Source organism: Oryctolagus cuniculus, chromosome 9, assembly GCF_964237555.1.
Source record: "Oryctolagus cuniculus chromosome 9, mOryCun1.1, whole genome shotgun sequence".
Classification (NCBI taxonomy): Eukaryota; Metazoa; Chordata; class Mammalia; order Lagomorpha; family Leporidae; genus Oryctolagus; species Oryctolagus cuniculus.
Genome location: NC_091440.1, coordinates 93848505 through 93863889, shown reverse-complemented (window position 1 = coordinate 93863889; position 15385 = coordinate 93848505). Strand labels below are relative to the sequence as shown.

The 15385-nt window shown below is 38.9% G+C and overlaps 1 long non-coding RNA gene across 1 annotated transcript; it reads right to left on the bottom strand.

Annotated features, from left to right (window-relative positions):
• Positions 1-1866: 1866 nt before the first annotated feature.
• Positions 1867-15146, bottom strand: LOC138843706 (uncharacterized). Its single transcript, XR_011378668.1, has 3 exons — positions 13995-15146; positions 8121-9500; positions 1867-2297 (listed from the first exon to the last, which is right to left on the bottom strand). It is a non-coding gene; the product is annotated as an uncharacterized lncRNA (long non-coding RNA).
• Between the last annotated feature and the right edge of the window lie 239 nt (positions 15147-15385).

Sequence of the window (15385 nt, the reverse complement as noted above, 5' to 3'; positions counted from 1 at the left end):
AGCCTTGGCAAAGGTGGTCTTGAGCACCTAACCAAACAGGCCCAGCCTACCTCTGAGCCCCTTCCCCATTCTCCCCTTTCCCTCGTATTCTGGCCATCAACGTCCCCTTGTAACACTCTCCTTCCTTCTACAATGTCATCCCACAGAGGTTTAAAAGTATATATGCTGTTACGAAAACTTTGGGAAGAAGACATCAGAATTAAGGAATGGAGGTGTGGAATGAAAAAGTAAGCGATTTTCTGATAGTCACCCAAGTGCCTGTGAGTGACAGGCTAGAATAGACTGAGAACCAGGTGTGGTGTTTAAAACTATGTAGTCATACAAGTTTATATATGGAAAATATATGCACGTGCCAATACATATCTGAAAACAACAAAGAAACTGCTAGTATGAAAACCAGGATGGTTAACTTTCAAATCAGTATGAAAAGAAAAGACAGAGCCGGCGCCGTGGCTCAATAGGCTAATCCTCCACCTTGCGGCGCCGGCACACCGGGTTCTAGTCCCGGTTGGGGCGCCGGATTCTGTCCCGGTTGCCCCTCTTCCAGGCCAGCTCTCTGCTATGGCCAGGGAGTGCAGTGGAGGATGGCCCAGGTGCTTGGGCCCTGCACCCCATGGGAGACCAGGAAAAAGCACCTGGCTCCTGGCTCCTGCCAGGATCAGCGCGGTGCGCCGGCTGCAGCGGCGGCCATTGGAGGGTGAACCAGCGGCAAAGGAAGACCTTTCTCTCTCTGTCTCTCTCTCACTGTCCACTCTGCCTGTCAAAAAAAAAAAAAAAAAAAGAAAAGACAAAGGAAACCTAGTATTGAACATTATCAATGAAACACGAAGAATCCAGAGTAAAATAAGATGAGAAAGGGTATAAAAGGAATAACCAGTATAACTCTAAAGTAATTTGCAATACAAGATACAATTGAGAATCACGTCCCTGAGGGGGAAAACTACACCGAATCTATTACTCCATTCTTGAAGGATGAGACAGAGAATCCTTAGTGATTCCTGAACTGGATATAAATTAAAAAGTCAACCCTGACAACAGCTCCTAGAACTGATTTATGGAAGCACAAGGAAGGATTGGCCTGGAACTTTCCTGTCTTGTATTACTATTTTCAGCCTTTGTCACTAAAGAGTAATATCACAAAGTGATGTTGGGAAGATGTGCCTCCTTTTCTGCTGTTTGGAAAAACGTGTGTAAGGGTGCAAGCATGCGTTCCTTGAAAGTTTAGAAATCTGTGGGAAAACTTGGGATATCACTGGGCTTTTGTGGGGGAAGGAGGTCTGTTCATAAAATAATTACATAATGAGATAAATTAATGAATTTAGAAATGTGCTAAAATCTCCCACTATGATTGGATATATAGTTTTATGTTTTGCTTTCAGTATTTGAAGTTGTGTAATTGGTATAAAAAATTGGAATTATTACAACTTCTCAAATCATCACAACTTTTTCAAATCATTGTTTAGTGACCTTAATACCTAATGTTACTTTTTAGAGTCTATGATTCACATATTTCTATTAAAATTATCATTTTTACTTATAAAATTATTTTGATAATTTAAGAGATATTTTAGTAAACTATCATTTTTAACTTAGAATTGTCTTTGAGAAAAAATAAAAATTATATTCCAATACCCAAAACATATACTTTAATGTATATATTTCCAGATATTTTTCTATACATAAATATAATGTCTATTTATAAAATGTAGACACAGTATATATAATTTAGTAAAATATTATAGCATAGGGACTGGCACCATGGTGCAGTATGTTAATCCTCCACCTGTGGCTCTGGCATCCTGTATGGACACTGGTTCTAGTCCCGGATGCTCTTTTCCCAATCCAGCTCTCTGCTATGGCCTGGAAAAGCAGTAGAAGATGGCCCAAGTCCTTGGGCCCCTGCACCCACCTGGGAGACCTGGAAGAAGCTCCTGGCTTCTGACTGGTACAGCTCCAGCAGTTGCAGCCATTTGGGGGAGTGAACTAATGGAAGGAAGACCTTTCTCTCTGTCTCTTCCTCTCACTGTATGTAATTCTACCTCTCAAATAAATAATTAAAAAATCTTTAAAAATATTATAGCATATATACTTTTAACATATATTGTGTAACATTTTTGTTTGTGTAACTTATGTATGCATATATAAAATTTTAACCAAAATGATAGCATACTCTACTTACTATTTTGCACCCGTCCTTTTTCACTTGACAATATTCATCTTTCCACGTTTATTTCCAAGATTCTGTGGTTTACAATTGACAACTAATCGAGGCTTACATTTTGTATTTGGTTAGATGCCTTGGAGAGAAGCAGCATAAAGTGAATAGTGCAATAAATCCTAATATTTGCATCATTTCACCTTAGAATATATTAAAAGAAGATTTTAAAATATGTGTCCAGGGTAGAGGAAAAGCAAATCACAAATAACATTTGAATTCCAAAACCTACTAGACTTTCACAAAGAAAAGTTTTCCAAATTAAGAAAAACATATAAGAAGCTGGAAATCTCTATGAGCTGAATATAGCTTCCCACATTACTTACACATCTCTAATTGAAACCTTGGGGGAAATTAGTTGTATAAATTCCTTAATCTACTTAGTATGCTCCTGTGACATTTCTAAAATTCCCCAAGCATATTTCCAACATCACTTGAAGCTCTTATTCTTGGACAACAAAATTTATGAGTTAAAACAGTGTTTGTCTTTACATTTACCTGTAGATGATGCTGCCTAAGTGGGGAGGGGGGTACACTCCCCTGCAATTAGAGGCATGGCCACAATTTCTAATCTCTGCCAAAATAGGCTGGGGGATGGGCACACCCGCTCCCAAAGCAATGTGGCAGGGGAGGCAGCAGGGGCTAATGGACATTAACTGGTACCTGAGGTGTTTCCCAGAATTTGTAAACTTGGATGAGCATTTGAATAGACCTATCTCTGAAGACTTACACCACAGTTCTGTTCTCTGTGTAGGATCACCAGACCGAATTCCTTTTTTCAATCCTTAAGTTGATGTATAACCATGTCTACATGCCTGCTGGCGTGTAGACTTGCTGTTGCCCTCTAAATGAAAGTGGGAGCACATAGCTATCCAGCAGTGCACTCTTAGAATGGGCGCTCCCATGTCTTGTCTTCTCATTTGAAAAACTCCATATTTACCTGAATATTTGGATCTTGCAAAAAGATTTCACTATCCTAACTGCATAATTTAAAATTTTTGTTTAGTTGAGAGGCAGAGAGAGAGAGAGAGAGAGAGAGAGAGAAAGAGAGCGAGAGAGCTGTCATCCACTGTTTCTCTTCCCAACTGCCTTTAACCAAGCCAGGAGTCACGCATTCATTCAGTTAGGTCTTCCACATAGGTGGCAGAAACCCTATTTGGGCCATCACCATTGCCTCCTAGAGTTCACATCAGCAGGAAGCTGGACCTGGGAGTGAGGTCAAGATTTGAACCCAGGAAGGAATCCCAAGTGGTAGCTTAACCCACTGAGCCACAAAATCCACTCTAAGAAAGCTGTGTTGTTAGTCCCCTGAATTGCAGCACTTCCCTCTTCACTTAAGTCCATTGCTCTCCAGCTGCTGTTGAACTGTCCAGAAGCCCTGCCAGCCTTTCACAGAGTATCTATTCAGCAGGATTTAGTTGGCGTTCACACAGGATGTTTGTATATATTGGGATATACCAAAAGTTCATGGAAAATGCAGTTAAAAGAAATTTACTTTGATGCCAAAAATTTGAAATCCATGCATTTTTTTCATAATATATTTTCCATGAACCTTTTGATGACCCCCTCATACATAAAATTTCAACTTCTTTTACACCAAAAATAAGCTTGCCTTCTAATTTCATTTTTTCATTGACTTTTTAAAGTACCCTTGCACATAAGCATCAGCATCAAGATGGAAATTATCCAATGAAAATAAAAGATATTAATGTGAAAGCACTTTCCCTACATGTTGTGTTTATTTTTTTTTTTCTTTTCACTCAGAAACAGTTTATTTAAAGTATACGAACTTCATGCATTTCATAAATACAACTTTAGGAACATAGTGTTTCTATAATCTAGATTATAAATCTGCTAGCTACTGAATTATTGCTTTGCCTATTGTTGAATTTTTCCTGCCAGAGTATTTTGGTGTTTCATGGTTAAACCAATGATCCAGCATTTGCTCCTCATGGTTCCTTTGCTCGCTGCTCTTTCGCCATTGCCTGCATCTTGGTCCTGAGCTTGGTCCATAGACATGAGAACAGGTGCTGTGAGATGTTGCACAAACAGCCTTTTACCAGTTTGCTGACTGCCTCCCACCAACTCCAAAGTCAATGCTTCCCTCACATAACCCTGTAGCCATGTACATACTCTGGGAAGCATTGTCTGGGTACCTGCTCCTGAGAAACAGTCTTGCCTGTTTGATCTTGCCTTCCCAAGAATCCTGGCATCTTAGTGAACTTAGTGTTGTCAATTCTAATACCTGTACAACTGATAGGGACGATGAGAATATGTCATCAGGAATTCCCATTTCATGTTAACATTCAAAATTGTTTATTTATTATCATTTTGTTTGAAATGCAGACAGACAATGAGAGAGACAGAAACAGATGGAGAGAGATCGTCCACTCACCGATTCATTCCCAAGATGCTTGCAATAGCTGGAGCTGGGCCAGGCCAAAGCCAGGAGCATAGAACTCTATATGGGTCTCCCTTGTGAGAGGCAGGGTACATGAGCAAGTACATGAGCCTTCAGCTGCTGTCTCCTGGTGTGTGCATTGCCAAGAAGCTGGGTTAGAAGCAGAGGTGAGAATTGAACCCAGGTGCTTTGATTTTGGATAAATAGCATTTTAACTACTGCACCAAATACCTTCCCCATTATGGCAACAGTTTGAAGTGAGTCCTAGTGGCCTGCATATTGTTGAGTGCTTGGGCAGTTTAAAACAAGGTAGGCTCTTGACCATACAGAATTTAAAACCATGACTAAAATCATCCTACTTTTTATTATTTTTTCAGTACTTCAAACAGTACTTCAAAACGTGTGCAAAATGAAATTAAACATTAAATTTATTTTGATGCAAAAATTTTGAAATCCTTGCACAGTTTTTTTTTTTTTTAATTTATAGTTTCTGGATAATCCAAGATGGCTAAATAGGGTGTAGCCACACTGACTTTAGCTGTTCTGGGATATGAAAAGAACTAACAGAGGACCACGTTTCCAGGGACCTGACTTAGGGAAATTTTCAGCAGTGTACTAAGAAACACTGAAGGCTCCACAGGACAAGAGGAGAGACGACAGAGACACTGCTGCAGCCAGCCATACAGTGCAGTCAGCTGCCAGCCGTGAGCTGCCACCATACCATGGCAAGCACAGGCCTCTGAATATCCACTGTAGGAGTAGACACACCACTAAGCCATAGGGGCATATTTCAAAGAAGAAAACTATCAGAGGAGAAAACCAACAGGCAGTTCCATAAATGCCTAAAAATAAAGGTGGAAACATGAGAAACACAAACAAGGAAGACAATATGACTGCCCCAAAAGAACACAACAACACTTCAACATCAGAAAGTGAAGATGCAGAGATGGATGAAATGCCTGAAAAGGAATTCAAAAGAATGATTACCAAGATTACTGAAAAGAAATGAGAAGCAAATTCATGAGTTTAAGATATGATAAAAATTTTTCTCATAAGATACAGATCTTGCAGAGAAATCCAACTGAAATATTAGAAATGAAGAATTCAATATGTTACATAGAAAATACAGTGGAAAGCTTTAACAACAGACTTGATGAAGCAGAAGAAAGAATATCTGAGCTAGAAGACAAATCTTTGGAAATATCTGTTCGATTAAAAAAAGAAGAAATTAGATAACCTAAAAACAGTCTTGGAGACTTATGGGATACTATCAAATATAGGTATTAGGAGTTCCTGAAGGTGTGGGAACAGAGAATGGATTAGAAGACCTATTCAGTGAAACATTAACAGAAATATTTGCTATTGGAGAAAGAAATGGACATCTAAGTACAGAAGCAGATAGAACTCCTAATAGACATGGTCAGAAATATCTTCACCATGGCATATTGTAGTCAAAATTTCCAAAGCTAAACATAAAAAAGTTCTGTAATATGCATGAAAGAAATCCCAGATTACCATCAGAGGATCTCCAATCAGACTAAGAAGTGATTTCTCATCAGAAAAGCTATGGAGAGACATAGTCCAAGTCTTAAAACAACTGAAATCCAGTATACTGTATCCAGCAAAGCTTTTGTTTATGAATGAAGGTGAAATAAAGACCTTCCACAACAAATATAAATTGAAAAAAATTGTCAGGGCTGGTGCTGTGGCTCAGCGGGTTAACACTCAGGCCTGAAGTGCCAGCATTCCATATGGGTGCCGGTTCTAGCCCCAGCTGCTCCACTTCCAATCCAGCTCTTTGCTATGGCCTGGGAAAGCAGTGGAAGATGGATCAAGTCCTTGGGCCCCTGCACCCACGTGGGAGACCCAGAAGAAGCTCCTGGCTCCTGGTTTTCTATTGGCGCAGCTCCGGCCATTGTGGCCATCTGGGGAGTGAACCATCGGATGGAAGACCTCTCTCTCTCTCTCTCTGCCTTTCCTCTTTCTATGTTGATGGAAAACAAAAATAAGCAGGTGTAGCCATCCTAATATTAGAAAAACTAGACTTTAACACAAAGACTGTTAAGAAACAAAGAAGGGCCCTATGTAATGCTAAGAGATCTATTCAATGAGAAGACTGAATACAATAAATGTATATATACCCAATGCCAGATTTCCTGGCTATTTAAATGTTAATAAATTTAAATGGAAACATAGAGTCTAATACAATATGGGACTTCAACATCCCATTGCCATCCAGGAACAGATAAATGAGACAAAAAAAAAAATCAGCAAAGAAACAACAGAACTAATCAACTTTACAGACCAAATAGACCTAACTGAAAGTGAAAGACTATAGTAAATGTATACATTCCCAATGCTAGGGTGTGTGGCTATTTAAAAGCAATGTCAATGGATCTAAAGGGATACATAGACTCCAATACAATAATAATGGGGAATTTCAACACCTCGTTTTGATCAATGGACAGATCAACTAGACAAAAAAATCAACAGAGAAGCAACAGAGCTAATCTACACTATGAAGCAAAAGGACCTAATTTGATATCTACAGGATATTTCATCCCATAGATGGAGAACACATATTCTTTTTATTAGGGCATGGGACTTTCTCTAGGATAGACCATATGCTGGGCCATAAAGTAAGTATCAACAAATTAAAAAAAAAAAACTGAAATCATATCATGAATCTTTTCTGACCACAATGGAAGGAAGCTGGAAATTAACAACTTAGGTAACTCTGGAAAATATGCATACATTGTAGCCTGAGCAACATGCTCCTGAATGAACAGGGAGCCATAGGAAAAAATCAAAAGGGAAATAAAAAAATTCCAGGAAGCGAATGAAGATGGCAACAGACATATCAAAATTTATGGGATACAGCAAAAGCAGTGTTAAGAGGGAAGTTTATAGCAATTAGTGCCTGCATCAAGAAATTGGAAAGTCATAGAATAAATGATCTAACAATGCATCTCCAGGACCTAGAAAAACAATAAACCAAACCCTAAATTAGTAGGATGAAAGAAATAATTAAAATTAGAGAAGTATAAACAAAATTGAGACAGAAAATATACAAAAGATCAGTGAAATGAGGAACTATTTTTTGAAAAAAACATTTTCTAATAACTTTTTGAAGACCTCTCAATGAATGGATTTGAAAATTTTTGTAGCAAAATACTACCTTTTAAGCCCATTTTCCTGAACATTTTGAAGTACTCTTCTGTACAATGTACATTTAATAATAAAAATGCAGATTGCAGTAAAAATACTCATCCCTCCTGGGGCTTACTACTTCTCCTTCTGTTGATTGTGGGTATTTTATTAACACAAGACAAAGTTAGAGAAATGGAAGGCTTGCAGAAGATATTATTTCCACCATCAAGTCTTACAGCTTGAAAAAAAGTATTTGTATTAGATATAGCTGACTAAAAATAGTACTTAACAAATATGCTATTTTGCCCATTTTTCTTTTTATTTGAGAGGAAGAGAAATAGATGTAGAACTCACCCCAGCTGAGGTTTGCAGAGGCTGAAGTCAGGAGCTGGAATCTGGGAACTCATTCAGGTTTCCAAATAGGTGGCAGGGACCCAACTACGTGTGACATCACTACTGCTTTTCAGGGATGCATATTAGCAGGAAGCTGGAGTCAGGAACAAGAGTTGGGACTTGAACCCAGGTACTTCAATATGGAATGTGTGTGTGTCCCAACCAGACAGGCCCAATGCCTGCCCCTGTGCTTGGTTTTTGTTACCTAAGTCCTTTAATAAAGGCAGCCCTTGATTTTTGTCTATCCCTCAGTTAAGTGCCATTGACACATCATCACTGAAATACTAAAATCTGGTCAGAACTCTAAAAGATTGTCACAGTTGATGATAGTACATCTGAATAATTCCCTCAGAAAGTAATGCTAGTTTCAACTCATTACTGTCAAGGACTATTGACCAATTGGTTCCAATCCAGTCTGCATGGGTAATAGAGAAACTTAAGCCTTGCTAAATTCATAATGAGCTGTGATTTTTGCTAGATGACAGAAAAACAGGACATAGTTGGTTTTTCACAATAAGAAGCCAATTTCAAAATCCAAACAAAGACTTAAAACATAGCAGATGTCTGTGTTTTGGAAAAAAAAAAAAAAAAGGAAGCTATTTGCCAAATACCAGTCTATAATCTTTGTTTCTGAAGGCAAAACATTTGTTCCATTTTAAGTGTTCCGCAAATTTTTCCACAAATGAAATAGAAGTGTCTTAGAAAGAGGAGACACTCCTGGGGTCAGTTCAATAAGTTCATGGAAAATGAAATTGAAAGGTTGGTTTACTGGGGTGGAAACAATTTGTGAAATTCATGCATTTTTCCATAATATGCATTTTCTGTGTTTTTGTAATCACTTTCATGTGTGAATTTGAAAACTAACAACTTCTTTTTAATTCCACACTCCATCAACTTTTTGAAGCCCGCTTGAATATATTACATGCTAAAATTTAATCAAAGGATTGATTCTATTTTAGGGTGAGGGCAACACATAAAATTAACAGATTTTTGTCATTTGCATTTTGCAAAACAGTGTGAGAGAGCACAGATCAAAACCACTTATATAAAACCATTTTGGAGCTGTGCATAGCAGGTAAAGCTGCTACCTGTGATGCTGGCATCCCATATGTGTGCTGGTTCCTGTCTTGCCTGCTCCACTTCCAATCCAGCTCCCTGCTAACATGCTTGGGACAGCAGTGGAAGATGGCTCAAATGTTTAGGTCCCTCCTACCACCCATGTGGGAGACCAGGATGGAGTTTCTGGCCTCTGTTTCTGCTTGGCTCAAACCAGGTTGTCTTGGTCATTTGGGGAGTGAACCAGCAGGTGAAAGATCTCTGTCTCTCTCTGTCCTCTTCTCTCTGTAGGTATGCATTTTAATAAACAAATAAATGAATGAATAAATAAAATAATAAATAAATCTTTTAAAAAAGAAATGAATGAAAAATTTAAAAAATTATCTCCCAGAAATGTGTTATGAAGTTTGGAGATGATATGTGATGTGAAATCATGTGTGGTGCATAGTAAGAATTTAACATTATCTTTATATCTTATAAATGTACTTATTATTGACATTTGAAATATTCTGCATTACAGTATTTGTGAGAATGATTAAGACATTATTAATTAGGCATAATCTTTACTAAATACAAAATTTTTGGCCTCCCCAAAAAATATAAAATAAAAATGGTTCTGTGTAAAAGACTATTTTGGAAATCTCACTGCTAAGAAATTTTTCCTTAAACAAAATACTTTTGTTTATTTGAACTATGCTTAACTCTTCTGCCTCATCTGCTTTTATTGAGGAAGAAAAATATTAGAGTAAATTTTCCTTCTCAGTCAATAATTTAAACTTATTTAAATTATGTATTCTTTCAAATGAAAGTAATACTACATATTATTAGACTCTTAAATCACACCAGATTTCACAAATCTCCTTAAACATTTGTATTTGTCTATATATTTTGATTATTTTGTTTCAATAAGAATATAGAGTATAAGAAAAAATATAAGAGTATAAGAAAATACTCACATCCCCAATTTACTACCACATTCCAATCCCTTTCCTTCCATGTCTTTACCTACTTACTGACAGTGGTGATTTTTACACAGGTCACCTGCTCATGGAACTCTAGTGGCTGACATGAATTTAGGTTACAATGCATGCAAACTTTACTAGGTAGCCCCCTTATGTGTTCTTAAAACAGAAATTGCTTTTTGAAATACATGTGTGCAGACCTATGCAGTAAGTACAGTTTTCCCTTGGTGTCTGTGGGGGATTGGTTCCAGGACCTGGTGAAGATACTTAAATCCATAAGGGCTCAAGAGCCTTCCATACAATAATGTGGTATTTGTGTGTAACTTACACAGTATTTCCTGACACTTTAAGTCAACTCTAGATTACTAATAATACCACATAGGATGGGACTGTTATGTAAATAGGTGCTAGGTGTTATCCTGTATTGTTTAGGGAACAATGACAAGAGAAAAGTCTGAGTATGTTCAGCACAGACACAATGTGTAATATATTTTCATTGTGTGTTGGTTGACTCTGCAGATGCAAAGCTGAGAATACATACATACATACATACATACTTTTCCATTGTTTTGAGGACTCTAGCAACATTGGCTAACAGCAGCTACAGATAAATAGAAGTGAGGCAAAAAAAACAACTCAAATAGACATAGTTTAATTAACCAATCAATTGGCACAGTTAATTAGTTAATAGGCTACAGGGCCTCCTGCAACCAACCAGAACCTGGTTACTGTAATTAAACTGTATTTATAAATAGGCAGGTTTGGTCTACTAAGCCTAGTGAGTACCTAATCCAAATTCATGAACTCTCACAAACTTTATATCCTAATTCCTCAATCATCAAGTGACAGCATGATCAAAATTTAGGGTATCAGCTTTATTGACATGTTGTCTTGAAGTATCATCCATAGAAAACACTATTCTCATATTCATACATTTCTATTTTTAATGATTTATTTATTTATTTTGAAAGAATTGTAGAGAGAGGGAGACACACACACACCTTGAGAGAGAGAGAAAGAGAGAGAGAGAGAGAGAGAAAGAGAGAGAGAGACCTTCCATACCTTCCATCCGCTGGTTCACTCCCCAAATGGCTGCAACCATCAGTGCTGGACCAGGCTGAAGCCAGGAGCCAGAAGCTGCCATGTGGGTGCAGGGACCTAAACACTTGGGTCACCCTCAGCGGCTGTTCCCAGGACATTACCAGGGAGTGAGAACAGGAGCTAGTGCCCATATGGAATATTGGCGCCATGAGTGGTGCCACGAGTGGTGCCACAAAGCAGTTCCATGCATTTCTTCAAATGCTTATCATTACAGCTGAAGAGAGACTAGTAAGCATTTAGCACATGGCTGCAGGTAGACATTTAAGACTCTGAAAGAATAAAGCACACCCAGAAGACCACTGTTAGGACATTTAGGATAACACCAACAGTTTGGCATATGCTCCTCTGCCAGATTGCCCAGGAACCAAACCAACCAAAAATCAAATGATCAAAGAGTGAGCCAGAGCAGTTTAGGGTTTATCTTTTTCTTTATTTTTTTTATTATTTGAGAGTGGGAAGTGGGGACAGAAAGAGAGAGAGAGAGAGAAAGATGCACTTGTGCACTACCCAATGCCTGCAACAGTGAGGGTGAGCCAAAGCTAATTAGCCAAGAACTCAATCAATACCTCCTTCCCAAATACTTCACCCATTACCATTGCCTCCCAGAGTTGGTTTTAGCAGGAAGCTGGCATTAGAAATCATAGCCAGGAATTGAACCCAGGCACTCCAACATGGGTTGTGGATATTCTCATAACACTAAGCTAACTACCTATTATACTATCATTTTAACCAATATCTTGTTTATTAATTTTCTTGTAACTGAGTCTCTATAATATGTGAAGTATAGGGCCAGCACTGTGGCACAGCGGGTTAGTCCTGGCCTGAAGCGCCGGCATCCCAAATGAGCACCGGTTCTAGTCTCAGCTGCTCCTCTTCTGATCCAGCTCTCTGCCATGGCCTGGAAAATCAGTAGAAGATGGCTCAAGTCCTTGGGCCCCTGTACCCACCTGGGAGACCTGGAAGAAGCTCCTGGCTCCTGGCTTCGGATTGGCACAGCTCTGGCCATTGCAGCCACCTGGGGAGTGAACCAGTGGATGGAAGACCTCTCTGTCTCTACCTCTCTCTGTAACTCTTTCAAGTAAATAAAAATAAATCTTTAAAAAACGTGAAGTATTCATCCAGGGGCACAGACTCCTGCTACTCAGCTGGTAATCCCACACCTCATCACTAGATTGAATTAAGATGTAAAATGAGAAAAAGTGTCTTAGAAGGGTCTAAAATCTGATTACAGCATTATCTATCAAGCCAGATAGATAGGTATAAACAAGGGAGGAAAATCAAGAGGGATAAAAAGATGAGGACTCTTGTTTTGAAGTCTTTGAAAAAGCAGTCCACAGGCAAATGTGATCTCCTTCTGGAGAAGTCTTACCTGTCTACCTGCACCATAAACTCTCCAAAAGGTATATAGTTCCAGGGACTCCATCTGGGCTTCCCACACGATGGCAGGTGCCCACGCATTTGGGCCATCTTCTACTGCTTTTTCAGGCACGTTAGCTGGAGACTGGAACTGATGCCCTGATATGGAATATCGGTGTTGCAGGTGGCAGCTTATCCTGCTGTGCTACTGTATTGGTCCTTCTGTGGCCTTATGTTCACTGAGATGTTCCTCTGTTTTCACTTTATCTGGTTTCCAAATTCTGACTTCTGTCTGGCTCCTCACTGATATTTTATTTCTCTCGCACTGATCTTAGAAGTCAGTAAGTTTCAGCAGTTCTCAAATTTTAGTGCAATTTTAGATCTTGCCACAACTCTGGCAAGATCTGACTGAAATGGATGGAGGAGTTCAGTTACATGGACCATGTATGTTTGGTCAATACAGATAATTTATAAATAACTGAATATTTAATGCAAAACCCTTTGGCTGCAATAGAAATCTTTGCCTGAAAACACATTGCAGCACCCAGCTCATTTCTTCTTCTTTTTTATTTATTTGACAGGCAGAGTTTTAGACAGTGAGAGAGAGACACAGCGAAAGGTCTTCCTTCTGTTGGTTCACTCCCCAAATGGCCGCCACGGCTGGCACTGTGCCCATCTGAAGCCAAGAGTTCTTTTTCTTTTTCTAAAGATTTATTTATTAATTTGAAAGTCAGAGTTACACAGAGAAAGAAGGAGAGAGAGGGAGAGAGAAAGAGAGACAGAGAGAGAGAGAGAGGTCTTCCATCCACTGGTTCATCCCCCAGGTGGCCACAACGGCCAGAGCTGTGCCCATCCGAAGCCAGGAGCCGGGAGCTTCTTCCAGGTCTCCCATGTGGGTGCAGGGGCCCAAGGACTTGAGCCATCTTCTACTGATTTTCCAGGCCATGGCAGAGAGCTGGATCAGAAATGGAGGAGTCAGGACTCGAACTGGCACCCATATGGGATGCCGGCACTGCAGGCAGCAGCTTTACCCACTAGCACTGGCCCCTACCCGGTTCATTTATTTTCTCTCTTGACTGTATTAAATAAGTATTTATGAAATATTCCAAACATTCCCAAAGATTGTTAAATTAAAAACAAATGATTTTCTACTATTTCAATTATCCTGCAGCTTTTATTTTGAGTACTACTCCTTCATATATTCAGTCCCATCCAGACGCTGAACTTTGTCAGAAGTAGTAAGTTTAGATGATGGAATGTTTTGTAAGAAAAATATAGGAAGTGATTGAGATCCCTTTTAGTGCTTTAGTCAACTTACAGTATTTAATATTTAAATGAGAGCTTGTGCATCAATATTTACCAATGTCTGTTTACAGTCCAATATTTCCGTTGTGTTTCCAGCACTTGTCCATATGAATAAAGACAATGAAGACTTGGAATGCAACATTTCAGCATTTGCCTTGCATCACTAAACCTGTCACATGTTAATGAGTAGTTGTAGTTTATTAAATTTCAATGAGATCCACAGCATGACTTCTTCTGGAATGCTCCTTTTAACCTTGAAAATGAAGAAAATTCTTTCATAATGTGTCTCCAGAAGTATAAAAACAGCTCCCTGTGTCTCCCTTCGGCTAGGCTGCATTTCATGTTCACAGTGTCTCACTTCTTTCAGGTGGTCTGTGTTAGGAAGAGTTGCAGATTGTGCCTCCTCACATGGGGCACCAAAATATTAGGAAAAGAGGCACAGAATCGAGAGGAGGCAGTGTACGAATTTACAGCCAGACCGAATTTATTCAGAGAAGATAAATTCATAGAGGTGGGTGACCAACTGCCTGTGTGCACACTGATGGAACTGACCCCCAGGGGCAGGGCCTTTTTATATTTTAGGAAGGATGGGGATGGGGATAGCAGGCAGGGGGGTAATTCCTGGAACTGGTCTTTCAGGTGGCTGTAAGGGGTGAGGTATGAAGGCAATAGGGTGTGAGACCCAATTGAGTTTCAGGGGCAAGGAATACATTCCAGTGTTTATCTATTTTGGGCAATAAGGGAGAATGGCTGAGGCTTATGTCATTGTTCCATCAGTCTATGTAAGTGTAAATCAGTAACCTAACCTGGATGAACTACTGGAAAGTCATCAACAACGAGACAATGTTACAGATAGATGAGTTTGATTGATTAGCTGTGTATTGAAATGGTTTAACTGTTCTTTTCTTCACTCAGCAATCATTCATTGAAACTTGCATTGGTTATATGCAAGATGACTAAAAATAAGAAGAAAAATGATGGCTGGATGTGACACGTGAATATGTCTCCTCTCACTCAATTATCTTAAGATACTAAGCTTGCATTGGAAAACCTTAGACAGCCAAAGATACATGTATTTCACTGCTTAGTAACAGCAAATGTGAGGCAAGCTTACACGATCTTACAATTTAGGAATAAAAAATCCTAAAATGATTTTAGTTGACCCAATGTGCAATTATACATCCTGTGTAGCAATGCCCATTGCTATTCTACACTAATTTTTCTGGCATGATGAGCATGTTTATAATTAATCAAGATAAAATATTTATGTTGTGCTTTTAGCTTGTTGACTCTAATGGATTTGTTTGCTTTTCCCATAGAAATGCTTATGAAACTAAGCAGGAGTTGCAGATGTGCAAAAACATTGGACAATTGGCATGTTTCCAATCTCTTAAATGAGCTATGCACCATTTAGGCTCATTAACAGCAAATAGAAATGAATAATAG